The sequence below is a fragment of the Aulostomus chinensis genome, chromosome 18 (assembly GCF_037954235.1).
Source record: "Aulostomus chinensis isolate RoL2024-O1b breed Wild chromosome 18, RoL_Achi_v1.0, whole genome shotgun sequence".
NCBI lineage: Eukaryota > Metazoa > Chordata > Actinopteri > Syngnathiformes > Aulostomidae > Aulostomus > Aulostomus chinensis.
The window spans coordinates 15,672,501-15,685,433 of NC_141337.1; the positions used below are offsets into that span (position 1 = coordinate 15,672,501).

General features: G+C 41.5%; 1 protein-coding gene across 4 annotated transcripts in view; it reads left to right on the top strand.

The window, feature by feature from the left end:
• Positions 1–4,395: 4,395 nt before the first annotated feature.
• Positions 4,396–12,933, top strand: part of LOC147245366 (trinucleotide repeat-containing gene 6A protein-like) — a 37,388-nt gene continuing 28,850 nt past the window's right edge. For all 4 annotated transcript variants that reach the window (XM_086183978.1, XM_086183980.1, XM_086183981.1 and 1 more), the window contains exons 1-2: positions 4,396–4,610; positions 6,010–6,061. The gene's annotated coding sequence lies outside the window, so the exon portion shown is untranslated. The remainder of the gene's footprint in view (positions 4,611–6,009; positions 6,062–12,933) is intronic.

Below are 12,933 nucleotides of genomic sequence, written 5' to 3' on the forward strand. Positions count from 1 at the left end.
TTAGGGGGGGGGGGGGGGGACTGATCACCAGTCACTGCACTTGTTTGGGACATTACAGCAACACCTCCAGGAGTGTTTTGTGGCCTGAAAAACTTCACCCAACCTTCCATCAGCCTGAAAGTGAAGAAATAATAACGGAATTGTCTCTCCTGTAAAGAGAAAAAACAAAACATGTAAACCTTCACTTTTTATGGGTAAAAACTTGGTTTAAGTTTCAAAATATGGGTGAGGTTCAGTCTCAGGAAAATTATGGTAAGTCAATGTCCTCTGCAGCGATAAAAGTGAGCGAGTGTGTGAGCGTGTGTGAATGATTAAACCCTAGCCGGTATATACTGCTCTGATTGTCAAGGTTAATGCTTTACCGACCAAACTCTTTTGACTTTCTGCTCCAAGTTGATCTACCCACACACGTGTGAGCATACTTTCAGAAGGGATGTCTTACAATATCACTCTTACACTTGCACAGGTTTTTGTTTTTGTTTTTGTTTTTTTTTCAGTTCCACTGCGGAAGAGTTCACATTCTTTGCAAATATAAAACCATCAAAGATCTTTTTTCTCAACCGCTCGATTATTTCCTGTCTCGTAACGTTCAGGGTTTAACTCCAGCTGCTGATGCGGCTGAGGTGCAGCTTTTCTCACCCCACACTCACACGTTTTCATATATTCCTGCTGACCTTGTTTTACTACATCAAACTTTGACTTGACCTTTTGGCACAAATTCACAAGGTGAAGGAACAAGTTGATACTAAGGGCTACGCTGAAACCTTACACGTACTCCTCTGTCAAAATGGCACCGCGGGGCACAGCGTTGCCTGATGTGACCCTCACGAGAAACGTAGCTCTGTGTCATGCTGATGCAGGCAGCAGTTGTGACTGGTCTGCCCGGTGACACCATATTTCCTCCTACACATTTGCTTCTCCTCCTCTGGTCTGAACTCTTCACAGCGTTATATTATAGTAAATGTTGTTCTACATGTATCAGCTTAAACTCTAGAATAATATACTGTTTCAGCTCCAGGACATAAATCCTCACAAAGGGGGGTGCTAGGGTGTAGGGTACAAAACAGGCTTTAGTAATTAAGTTGTTTGAAATTAAGTGTTCTCTTTGGTACCAAACAATGCCCTTAAAGTGACACAATTCAATGATAGATTCACTTTCATTTCGATCGTCACTCAAAACCAGGTTTATCATTTAAGTTTCACTTCTCAGTCTTCCTTCCTCGTCTTGCTATTTCATTGTAACTGTACTTGTTTGTACTGGATCATTCTCCAGTTCCCTTTCATTGTGTGTTTGTGGGAATGCCTCTTTTACAAACATTTGGCTAAGCAAATAAAAAATCATTACGTTACTTCTATCTTACAGGTCTGTGAGCTCTGGGGTTTGTTTGCCTGCATGTGTCAAAGTGCCCTAAACTGCTCTAAGGTCAGTTTGTCCTGTGGAGTCCCCCCATGCCTTCCATTTTATCTACTGGCAACATATCCAGCTGGACTCTAGGATCTGCAATTAAAGCCAAATTACCCTAATATGGTGATTTAGGGGGAAATTTCCTCTGGAATCAGGGAAAAAAGTACATGAAGACACATGCATGAGCTTTGTGATGTATAATAATTAATCATCTAAAGGCCCTGATCTCACACCAAAACTGAGGGAGGAGCGAACCTATAGCAACGTCCCAGAACAGAAAAAAAAACGCATTTCACAAGCGACGTCTGGATTGCACCAACATTTACTGACGTTCTCTTTTAATTAGCTTCTCGTGCTACACAAAAGTTGAAAGACGTGATTCTTGCAAACAAATTTATGTCAAGATACAACCACAACGGCAGGTACAATCAGCGCTTTTATCAGATGATCACGATTCAGACATGCTAACTATGCTACTTGTGTCAGCCATCAACAAGTCTCGAGTTAATCCATTGGTCCTCAAACTCACAAAACTGGTCTTGATACATTGTCAAAGGTCCAGATAATCCACGTCCTGTGAAATATTGACTACAAAATATGTTATTATGTATATACACATGTCCGTATACTGATGAATCGGCCGCGGAACGTAAAGCACGTGTATCAGATAAAGTTCTGTCTTTTTTCAAGTATGTGATACAGTGTTTGGGTGTCATATTTCATGACCCTATGGAAATTTTAGAGAAAAGTGTGAAAATATTAATTTTCTGTTATACATAAACAGCTTTCAATTTACCTTTGAAAAGGCTGTTATGGGAATTTTCAGCAGCTTCGACCCGTGGCGACTCACTGGGACTTGTCTGGTTTTCAAGTCCGCTCTCCTCAGCTGTGCTGTTCTGCTGCTGTTGCAATAGTACTTCCAATAGTACTTCCATGAGAATCATCACAAGCACACAAACCAGTTGAGTCACTTTTATAGTGAGAGTTCCAGCTGATGCAATTGAACATGATGATAAAAAAAAAACTAAAACCACATGACATAACACACATGACATTTTTAATTTGCTTCATCCTCCTCGGGGAGGTCAGAGGTCACTATTAGGGCTACAGCATTTTATGCTATAGGGCTCAACAGGCTTTGACACAGAGTCTTCTTCCTCTGCTGCTGCCCCTGCGTCTGTGCTGGAGTCCCACTCCACTCAGTCCTTCACACTACAGACGTCCTCAACATACAGGGTTTTGAAGAATGATACCAGCAGCTCCTTTGGGTGCTCCATGTTGCAGTCTGGAGGTTGGAAACCTGCTGCTGCTGCTGGTCACTCGGGTACATCTGCAGCAGACCAGCTTTCTGCTTGACCTGTTGTACGTCTGCCCTGTAGGGGTCGTCATCTGGCCCATTTATGTCACCAACGCCTGCACAAATGAGTTGTAAGTGCTCTGCTCTTCACCGAAGGTAAACCTCCACCCAGCCTCTGATCCACTGGCATCAATGTGAAGAAGCTGAAAACTCGTCGCTACCAGAGATCGTCTTTTGACTCCAGCTCCTGAACTGATTTGAGCTCCATTTTCTGTTCAAGTCATTCCAACTCAGCCCAACTTCTGTCCATATGCCACCAACCTCTTCAGGAGTCGTTTCTTGAGGACGTGTGCCAGCAGCATGCCACCCCACCCCAGAGGCACGAGAGGCTTTGAGGTCTCCTTAAAGAGCTGTCCCCTCCCTCATGGTGCACGAGGGTGATGACACCCACCAGGTTCAGCCAGATTCGAGGGCCATCGATGGCCATGTCTTTGGAACATCCTGGAGCTTGTTGTAGTTCCACTGTGTGGTCAACATCCCAGCCTCTGTAAGGTGATGGAGAGACAGGCCCATCTGCTTTCTAGCATCTCTCTTTTGTTTAAATGTCATCTCCACGCCGTTCTACACAAAAATATGATCATAAAATATATGATTAAATATGAATGCTATATAATAATCTGACATTTTCGCTATCATTATTGATTGGCCTTTAAATTAAGTGAATAAATAATTAATGACACGCCACAGAATCTGGTTACTTGTTTCATATTATACTTCTTATAGTTTATGCCAGTTGTACTTTACGTTTTCTGAGGGCATGGATGTATGTATATATTTTTATAATCCAAAAATGTCAAGATAAGCAAAAAGACTGAGAAAAATAAATCAACAAACTGAATAAAGGGAAATGAAAAAGACAATAATATCATGACATTGATTTGCTTCCTTATTATTTCTAAAAAAAACAAAAACAAAACTTAAACATATTCAAACAAAATAGAAATTAAAAAGATGCATGAATTTAATGAAGTTGAAAGTTTGGTTCTTTCACAATAGTTTATTAAAAGTTAGTATCTTATGGACTGAAAGCAGCAACAGTGTTAGACTGTTAAAATGTACTTTTAGACCTAAAAACTACAAAAATAAATTGATAAATGAAAAATCTGCAGTCTTGTCCATATTTCTATTCCTCTCACTGTGGGGTACCTTCAGGTAAGACAGCTAACTGAAGCCTACAGGAAGAATAAATGGACAGTTAATGAATAAAGCATGAAAATTTTAAATAATTCAAACTTGGATTTTTCTTTCTGGTCATAATTTTCTTGTCTTGGGTGCATTGAGGGACTCGTGACCTATTTCTGAATGGGTAGTTTAAACCTTCAGCTCTAAAATTAAATGCAATTCTGACCACAAAACAGAAAATAATATGATATAATAATAAGTGTCTGAGTCCTAGATTTTGTCTTCATTCGTTGACACAATTTAATTGTGACACTATGTATTTTTTTCTGTCATATTTATTAGTTACCGATATGTTTATTTGTTGATTACATTGGCATGACGCACAGTGCTGGTCCTTCACTATCTACCGTCAAAACTGAGCCGATTTTCAACCGTGTTTGATTTTCTCATCCAGAGGAAGTGGTGAGCTTGTTTCCTGCTACCCCCCCCCCCCCCTCCAGAAATATACACACACCCCTCCCGCGGCCGACAGAGCTGAAGTGAATGCGGAGAGAGGAGAGAGGGGAAAGCAGAGCTCAAGCGAAAGGTTAGCCAGCAGCGAGTGAAGAAAATGGCGATCATGCAGGACGAATGCCTCCCCTCGTAGATGCTGCAAATGCGTTGAAATTCTTTTAGCCTTACAGCCGGCTTTCCTTTCCACTCTGTTGCACTTTATACTTCAATGAGGTGAGGTTGATTTTATCATGTTTTCTCTTACCTTTTTTGTGCGTGGGGTTAATTTAACCTCGCAGTAGGCAGGGATACCGGGCTGTAGAGAAGTTCAGACGCCGCTGTTGTTCAGTTAGCAATGGCTGAGCTTAGCTAGCTTGCTAGCTTGTCAGTGTCTTGGTAAGATGGCACAGTGTATGACTGCTTGGTTGACTTTTTGTTTGCATCGTACGTTTAGATGCACCAAAAGAGGAACCAAGTGTTTGTGTTTGCCTACAGACAACTGACCATTCCGAACTGTGTTTGACACAAGATAACCTTTGTGTTTGTAGGTAGCTTAACCTTGCGCTAATGCTAACTTACAGAGTAACATTACGCACACTGGTTAACCTTACTCTGTCAGATGTGTTTGAATTGTTGCCAGCACATAGAAATCCGTATTTTGTGTGCTTTTGCACGGAAGATTGATTGGTCATTTAAAAACTGGCGTCGCACTTATGAAACAACAGTGCTGCTCCATTAGATATTTGAGCAGTCAAGTTAACTAGCCGGTTCTTAACGTTAGCTTTTCGCTAGCATTAGCAACTATGCTAATTCAACGACGCAGATTGGTCGGCGGTCACTCAAACTGAATGTGCGGCTATTTTGGTAACATGCAGAGGATGCGCAGCTGTCCAGCTGTCATTACATGTACATAATCGGTTGGTTAACCGCATCGTAAATTCTATTTTCAATAGGAAATGCTAATCTGCAGAGTTGTAAACCGACGAACACCCTCTATCGGTGAAGCGGCGGAACAGCTGGCTAGCTTAAGTAAACACTAGTCTACAGCGGTTATGCTGCTTTTGCGGTCGTATTCATTCAACTTTTTATAAAGGCCTGACTGCTCTACCCTCACTACCAAGCATCAGAATGATTTTATGTCGTGTATTGAAACCAGACGTCTTCGCCGGGCCATTGTTAGTATTGGCTGCGCTGGAAAAATACCAGGCTCGAGAGAAGCCATGTTGGTTAAGCTGTAAGTCAGGCAACAGCTGAGATAATGGCCGATCAGGACCCGAGCTGTAACTCTGACCCACACTCGGTTCTTTATCTGTAACACCCAGACACACACATTCACATTTCAGGGCTTGAGCTGAAGGGGCCCAGATCGCGTATTTCCCTGTTGTGCTGATCAACCTGCTTTCCCTCAAAGAAAGAGGAAATATGTCTTATACAGTAATTACTGACTAGTCTCTCTATTTGTGTCTTCTTGTCCTTGACTAGGCAGACTTTGAATACACCCACTCTAAACCAATAAAATTCAACCACAAACACGTGCAGCTGGTTATTCGCATTTGTTTCTGAGGTTTGTTTATGACTTTATGGCTGTCACATATATGAGTGCTTGACTCTCTTATCTGTTTTTCATCCTCAGAGATTTGGAATTGGAAGCTGTTGCCACCAAAGAAACTGAAGCATCTTAACAGGTGAGCCTTTCACCAGAAACACATGCAATATTAGAAGTTAACAACAAGTTTAAATTACATCTAAGCATTGCAGCATCTTTGTGTAGTGGGTTATCAAAGGTGTGTGTGTGTGTGTGTGTGTGTGTTTGTCAGGGGGACACGGGATGGGCAGCTGCTGCTTATGCAAGCACATGCAGTTCCGTTTGAATTGAATTGGAGGGTCTGGTTTGGTCTCGGCTGCATTGTGCTGAGTAAGCTTTGCTGTTTTAAAATCGCTAAATGAGAAGCCAGAGTCCTGATGTTTTGTGTGTGGAGAGGTGTTTGTGCAGCTCATTGTGTCCATACAGTTGGTCCACATGCAGCTACACAATAGAGCTGTGGAGCACAGCTAGTCCATGGCCCCGCTTCAAGGGCCCAGCTTAATCCGTTTTCTGTTTTTAGACCTCAAAATCTGTTTATGAATCTTGTTAACATGCACAGTTTCCTGAATTGGGTGTGTTCATTCTGATTGTTCTATATTTATCGTGCATCATCACCATCCAGCTCTTGAACGCGTCCAACATCTATTGTAACTGTTTGGAAGTATCAATGATGTAAAATGTGTCACCTGCCTTGTTGTTCGTCCTGGTTTGCTGGTACGATGAGTCCCTGGCTCTCTGATTCTAGTTTATTTGGATTCAGTAGCTCTTGAGCCAGCTGGTGAAGTTGTACTCTTTAGTGGGGCGTTCGTTTCAGCTGGGTGTGTATGTGACTTGTGACTGCCGCTGAAACAATGCAAAGTGGATTACATGAAATATTTTTCACACGTGATATTTGCAGCTGCTTTTGATTTCCCCACACCAACATTCAGCTGATTTCCTTACGGGGGTTTGTGTGTGATTTTCTTCAAAACGTGGCTGGACACATGGCCGTGTAACTTGAGCCGGTACCTCTTGATTTCTGTATTTAAACAATTAAACATCTTATTCACACTTCAAAAGAGCAGCTGTATCATATCGGATTAATTGAACGGAAACATTTTTAAGAATTACCAAGCTCTGTAGAGCCGATTGAGTTCATTTCAGTTTCCATTCATCCTTTTTTATAAGTGGTTTCACTTCTACGTTTAAGAAGGAAGTCTGTTTTAGATTTAACAGATGGTATTCGGTGGGTCCTTCAGTGCATCACTTTAATATTCATTTAATTGTCAATATCTGTAGCAGCAGTGGAATTATTGCTTTTGGGGTAAAAATAGAATAAATGTTCAGCGCCTCTGCTGTGGGGCCTTTTAGTTAGGCCAGTCGTTGAACTATGAGACATTTCTGAGACACAATGCCGCCATTCAGCTTGTTCACAGATATTCACAAACCCAGAATATCGCATGAGCTGGTTGCATTCTTAATTGTGATACTGTAGAAGAAAAATGTGGCAAGCTAAGTCCAATATTAATGTTGCCGGCCTACTCTTTTTGCACAGTGTGCATTCTTGCTTCACTTTCAGTTTTCATTGGGCCCACTGTTCTCCAGATAATGTTTCATTCCTTGGTAAGTGGGGAGAGTTTACCTAGGGTGTGTATGATGTTGATGTTGAAGCTGTGTAAAGTTACATTTAATATCTCGAGACGATCATATTTTGAATTTAATAACGCTGTGCTATGAATTCCCAAAGGTGTTGCAACATGGCTAGGTTGGTCATATGTCAGGTAGATGAACATTGCCCCGTGAGCAGTAAAACCTCTCCTACAGGTGGGTTGTACGACCGAAACAAACAAGGAGCAACAATTTAGTATTTGTTCTTGTTGACTTTGTTCAGTTTCAGACAGGAAACAAACCATTTTCTTTGTTGGTTCTGTTGTACCTTGTGAACGATGACAAGAAAGCATTCTGATTCTGATTTCCAGCTAGTTTTACTGGAGGGGACCGACAGCAAAATGTACAAGAGTGTCTTTGGCTTTGCCATAAAGAGTGTGAACTGTTAGAAACCAGCTTATTTAGACTTACTCAGATCCTCAATTCTGTTTTGATGTTTGGGATTCAAACAACCAAAGAATCAGAATATGCTTTCCATCATTAGTAAAATGGTAGAGAAGGGCGTTGGTTCAAGAATATCAAAATCGAGTGGCAGTACTGACATTGTTCACACATCAGTTGACCTTAGGCACAGATCGGACATCAGAATGATGGTGCCGACCCAGGTTCTGATCCAGATTCCCCTCCACAGTTTGCACCTGATGGTAAATGTAACAAGAGACGTGTCACCGATTCATACAGGGTTCAAATAAATTACTCTGGAATACATTTAGATATAACGCGGTAATGTACTTTCTTTCTTTTGGTGTGTGTGTGTATTATTTGTATTTATTTATATATATATATATATATATATATATATATATATATATATATATATATATATATATATATATATATATATATATATATAAAATGTTCACCTGCTGTCAGTTTTTTTTTTTGTTTACAAGCTGCAACCAGCTACATCTTGCGTGTGTGACGAGTGGTGCGTTCTCTTCTGGTTTTCCGTGAACTATGGCATGGCCAAAGGGTCAAAAAGCACCGTGCGCATTAATCATGATAAAAAAAAATTATCAGCAATAAAGGGACGTTGGGTTAACTAGTTAATAACGCGTTAACACTGACACCTATCATTTAAACAAAACTAATTGCTGATACCTGTGAAAGGCTGATACATCACACGCCCCCTGGCAAGGAAACTGTATTTTTGTTTACTTGTTACTTATCGTAGCTCCTTGTCATGTTACATTTGTATTTCTTTCTTTTAATGGCCTTGATGAATTTGAAACAAATTGTATATTAAAGGTATAACATTCTTATCCAGCTGTGTAAATTTTAACAGGTTGAATGCACATTAATCAAATGGGCAGAAAATGTTTCTGCAGGGAACATCTCCATTCCCTTATTGGCTCGCCCCCCTGACAGCAGTAAAATGACATACCTGTCCTACCAGAAATATCATATTGCTTTTCTTGAGTTACTGTGACCTAAAAAGAGCAGACCTTATTTTGACTGCCTTGCTGAAGTGCTTGATTCAATGCAGATGAGCTGGAAATGTCGCATTGTTCAATGTCAGCCACTCAAAGTCTTCGCCGTTGGGCGGTTTTTGAAGAGCGGATACTTTGATGTCATCTCCTAATTGACTGCTTTCCTGTAAGGGGCCTTCAGTGTTCACCCTCTGTGAGAACATGCGAATGCAAATTGATGCAAATAATGTGGTGCTGTACATGCAAATTAGCCACGCGACTATCTGCTGGCTTTTGTTCTTCTGGACAAGCCAGGTCCTTATTTGTGAGTGTAAAGGCAGTGTCTGGTGTGTTTGTGTGAAAATGACTATTTCTACAAGGCTACAAATAGATTCGATACTCCCTCCTAAAAATGAAAATCCTTGCTGGCTTCACTCTGAATCGATACTGTGAGCATAACAACACCCCTACAGGGTCATAGGATGTATTAGTCTAAAACCTCAGATGTCGTATTTCCACCTCCTCAGAAACCCAAATATAGTTGGATTATTTTTAAATTGTTCCAGCTTCAGTCGACACGTGGCAGGAAAACAGTCGACTGAAAAGGTAAGTATCAAAATATGCACCACACCTCGAGTGTTGGAAGGAAGTAGGTTTCGATTCCTCAAAGTCAACGAAGGAGGAGACGGACAGGTTAATAGGTGAGGAACACACAACAAATCATGGTTACTTATTTCTTATTAAAGTGGCTTAAGCTGATAGAAAAACACACACACGCGCACAAACAGATGTCTTCTCACTTACTGGCCAAGTGAAATAATGGGAATTAATCATTTTTCCAATTAATTTTTCAGTTTTCTTTTTTAATGCAGCTGTGAGTCGGACCCCTCCTGAACAAACCAGCGAGAGTTGTTACGTGGCCTGGCTGACATGTTGTGGTATCACCGTCCTGATAAACCAACACTCGCTGTCTGTGTTTTGAGATGTTTCTGTTAGCAATCTGCCTCGGACTGCATGCAGCGTTTTAAACTTCTCCATTCTTAATTCAGGGGCAAATGAACCATAAAACAGAGTCTCAGTTTAAAGGGTTTACAATATGTCTAAATTCAAATCATTTATTGATACATATATATTATAGCTGCTCAAACTACTTAAACTAGAATGACATTTTATATTAAAGCAGGTTTGATCATCAGCCAGGATAAAGGCTATGATAGGAAAGAGGTGAGTGTCAGTAAACATCTTAAAGTGACTTCAAAACACCTGGGTCTCCGCCGCCCTGTATCTCTCTGGTTGGTGCCACCACCGGATTGCACCAACTCCTGCTGTTCTTCCGCATTGAAGATGCTTAACGATAATAAGGTGACGGTATCGTGTGACCCAGCATGATTTCCACCCCTTGGAACACTCTCATGTCACACTTTACAAGTTGCGGTGCATTCCTGGCCAAGTTGGATCTATGGAAATGTGGATCTGTGCTCAGTCTGATATCCAATCTATGAAATATGTCACTAAAGGACCTGGTATCTCACCGATCCCCAGAGGAAATGTATTTTAAATGTGAGTGTACCTGAATGCACAACATTGCTATTATCGGAGCAAAAAACTCATTGCATCACTAAAATGGGAGTAGCAGGACAACGTTAAAAGGTTGGTCCACTCTACGTGAGCTTGGCTTCAAATTGTAGCTTTGGGGCTAACACCCCCCCCCCCCCTTCACCCCCAGCAACTGTCGTTACAAGACAGGAACTTTGCTTGAGTTGCAGTTTCAGCGTTGATTTGCTGACAAATGGCCTCAAGGGGACATGTATCACAGTGGTAGAGCCCACTGATCTGTAGTAGAGTTTTTTGGTTTTTTTTTTTTTTTTTTTTTAAGCATTAGCTTCAGAAATGCTTGCACACACTCACTCCTATCAACTGCACGCCAGCTAAGACTGACACGCTGGTTGACACCCTGCTGTGTCCGTGATCTGTGTGCTCTTTTCACTAAGCCACCAGTGGACCTGTTGCTACACCTGCCGTTCCCATTCCACATATTGTCATTGTGCAGTGCTTATGTCCTGGTGGTGGTACCATAGTCCCTTGCCCAAGTACTGTTTCTTGTGACAACCCCAATGTTGAGCCCACTTAATCTGATGGACTAGCCACTGAAGGGAGTTCTCAATTGTAATATTCTCATGAATAATAATCCTTCACCTTGAAGTTAATGGCTAAAGGTGAGGACCGCATGTGTCTCATTATTTCAGCTCAACTACATTACTTTTTTTCCCCCTTTTTTAGGGTTCACAACCCTCTGGCTGGAGAACAGGATAAATCAAACCATAAAACCAGTTTACACCCCCCCCCCATCCTTTTCTCTCCAGTCTTGACTGCCTTGTTCTTTATCCTCTCTTTTGCCTTTAGTGACTTGGGGCACCTCCCTCCCTGTCAGCTGTAGCTGCCGGGGGATGGGCAATTGTCAGTCCATTCATAAACAGATGCTGTCTGTGGTGTGTATATGTGCTCTCCAGGAGGGCCCACCATGCTCTGCTGTTGTTGCCGGACCCAGAACCATCTGCTGAAGCACTTGATGGTCAGGAAGGAGTAGGGGGAGGTGTGGGAACAGAGGGAGGGGATGGTGATGAGAAGTAGTAGCAGAAAAAAAGCAGATAAGTAGCCTGTCTGGAGAACCGGGTAATTGTTCCCGTCAGACACATTTACAGCTTCGGAAATAAGTAGGTTAGCCCAAATGAATGATCAACTCAAACACAGAAAATTAAACTAGCATGGGAAAAAAATACAAAAAACATTAATGCATTTCCTAAGTAATATTACTCTTCAAAATATTTTTTTTTCTTGGTCGTATAATTCCACCTGCTGACATTTTGTTAATGATGAAGCACTAATTAAAATCATTAGGTTTTAATGGTGTGACAATTGGCCCTGAAACATCACGTATACAGTCATCAGTTACTAGGGCTGTGTGAGAAGACAATATATATTTATAGTTTGACCATTAAAAAAAAATGTGTGAAGGTTCTTAGTCATCCAGGTCCTGGCACCTCTCAGGCAGCTGGACTGCTTCAGTTTTCTTCAGGACGTTTCGCCTCTTGTCCAAGAGGCTTCTTCAGGACGATGAGGCAAAACATCTTCAAGAAAACTGAAACAGTCCAGTCGCCTAACAGAGACAATAGGAAAGGTATCATTTGATGGAATTAGACATGTAACGATACGAAAATTTCACATCACGATAATTGTGAGCAAAATGATCACTGTTATCAATATTATCACGGTATTGTTGAAATGTCAAAATGTTTAAAAAGTACTCATAGGCGCACTTAAATCATTGAACCAAGTTTTATTTTAGAAAAAAACAATCAAAATAACATGCAGAATGAACTTCGTTGCACAGTTGCGGGTGGTGGTCACGTAGATGCTACATCATATTGGATGTGTTTCCACCCTTCGCGGAGATTTTTTTGTGGCATTTTTGGCAAACCGGATTGCTGTCTTCGACCAGTCTCCCTCTGCATCTTTGTAAAAACCAAAGTACATTCAGACTTCAGACTTGGTTCGTTTTGACGGTGGAAAAATCTCTGTTCTCCCGTCGGCAGCACAGCCCGCAGTACTGCCCTCCGCCATGTTTCCGAGTTGTTCACTGCGCATGCGCGCGGGGCGCCTGTGTCCGATCGGCTGCCTGCGGCTGCACTTCTCGCACAATGAGCAGTGTCCCTGAGCTTTTTCGGATTGCGGCTATCAAACACGGTTTGACGGTAATTAAAATTTGAAACGGTAGTACTAACCGTCAGACATTTTACCGCGGCTTATCGTTTTTACCGGTCAGCGTTACATCCCTAGATGGAATATAATATGGTTTATCGTGTTGTGGTCGTCTGGGCTATTAGCATTTATTTTGTCATTGGAAGACCTTTAACAT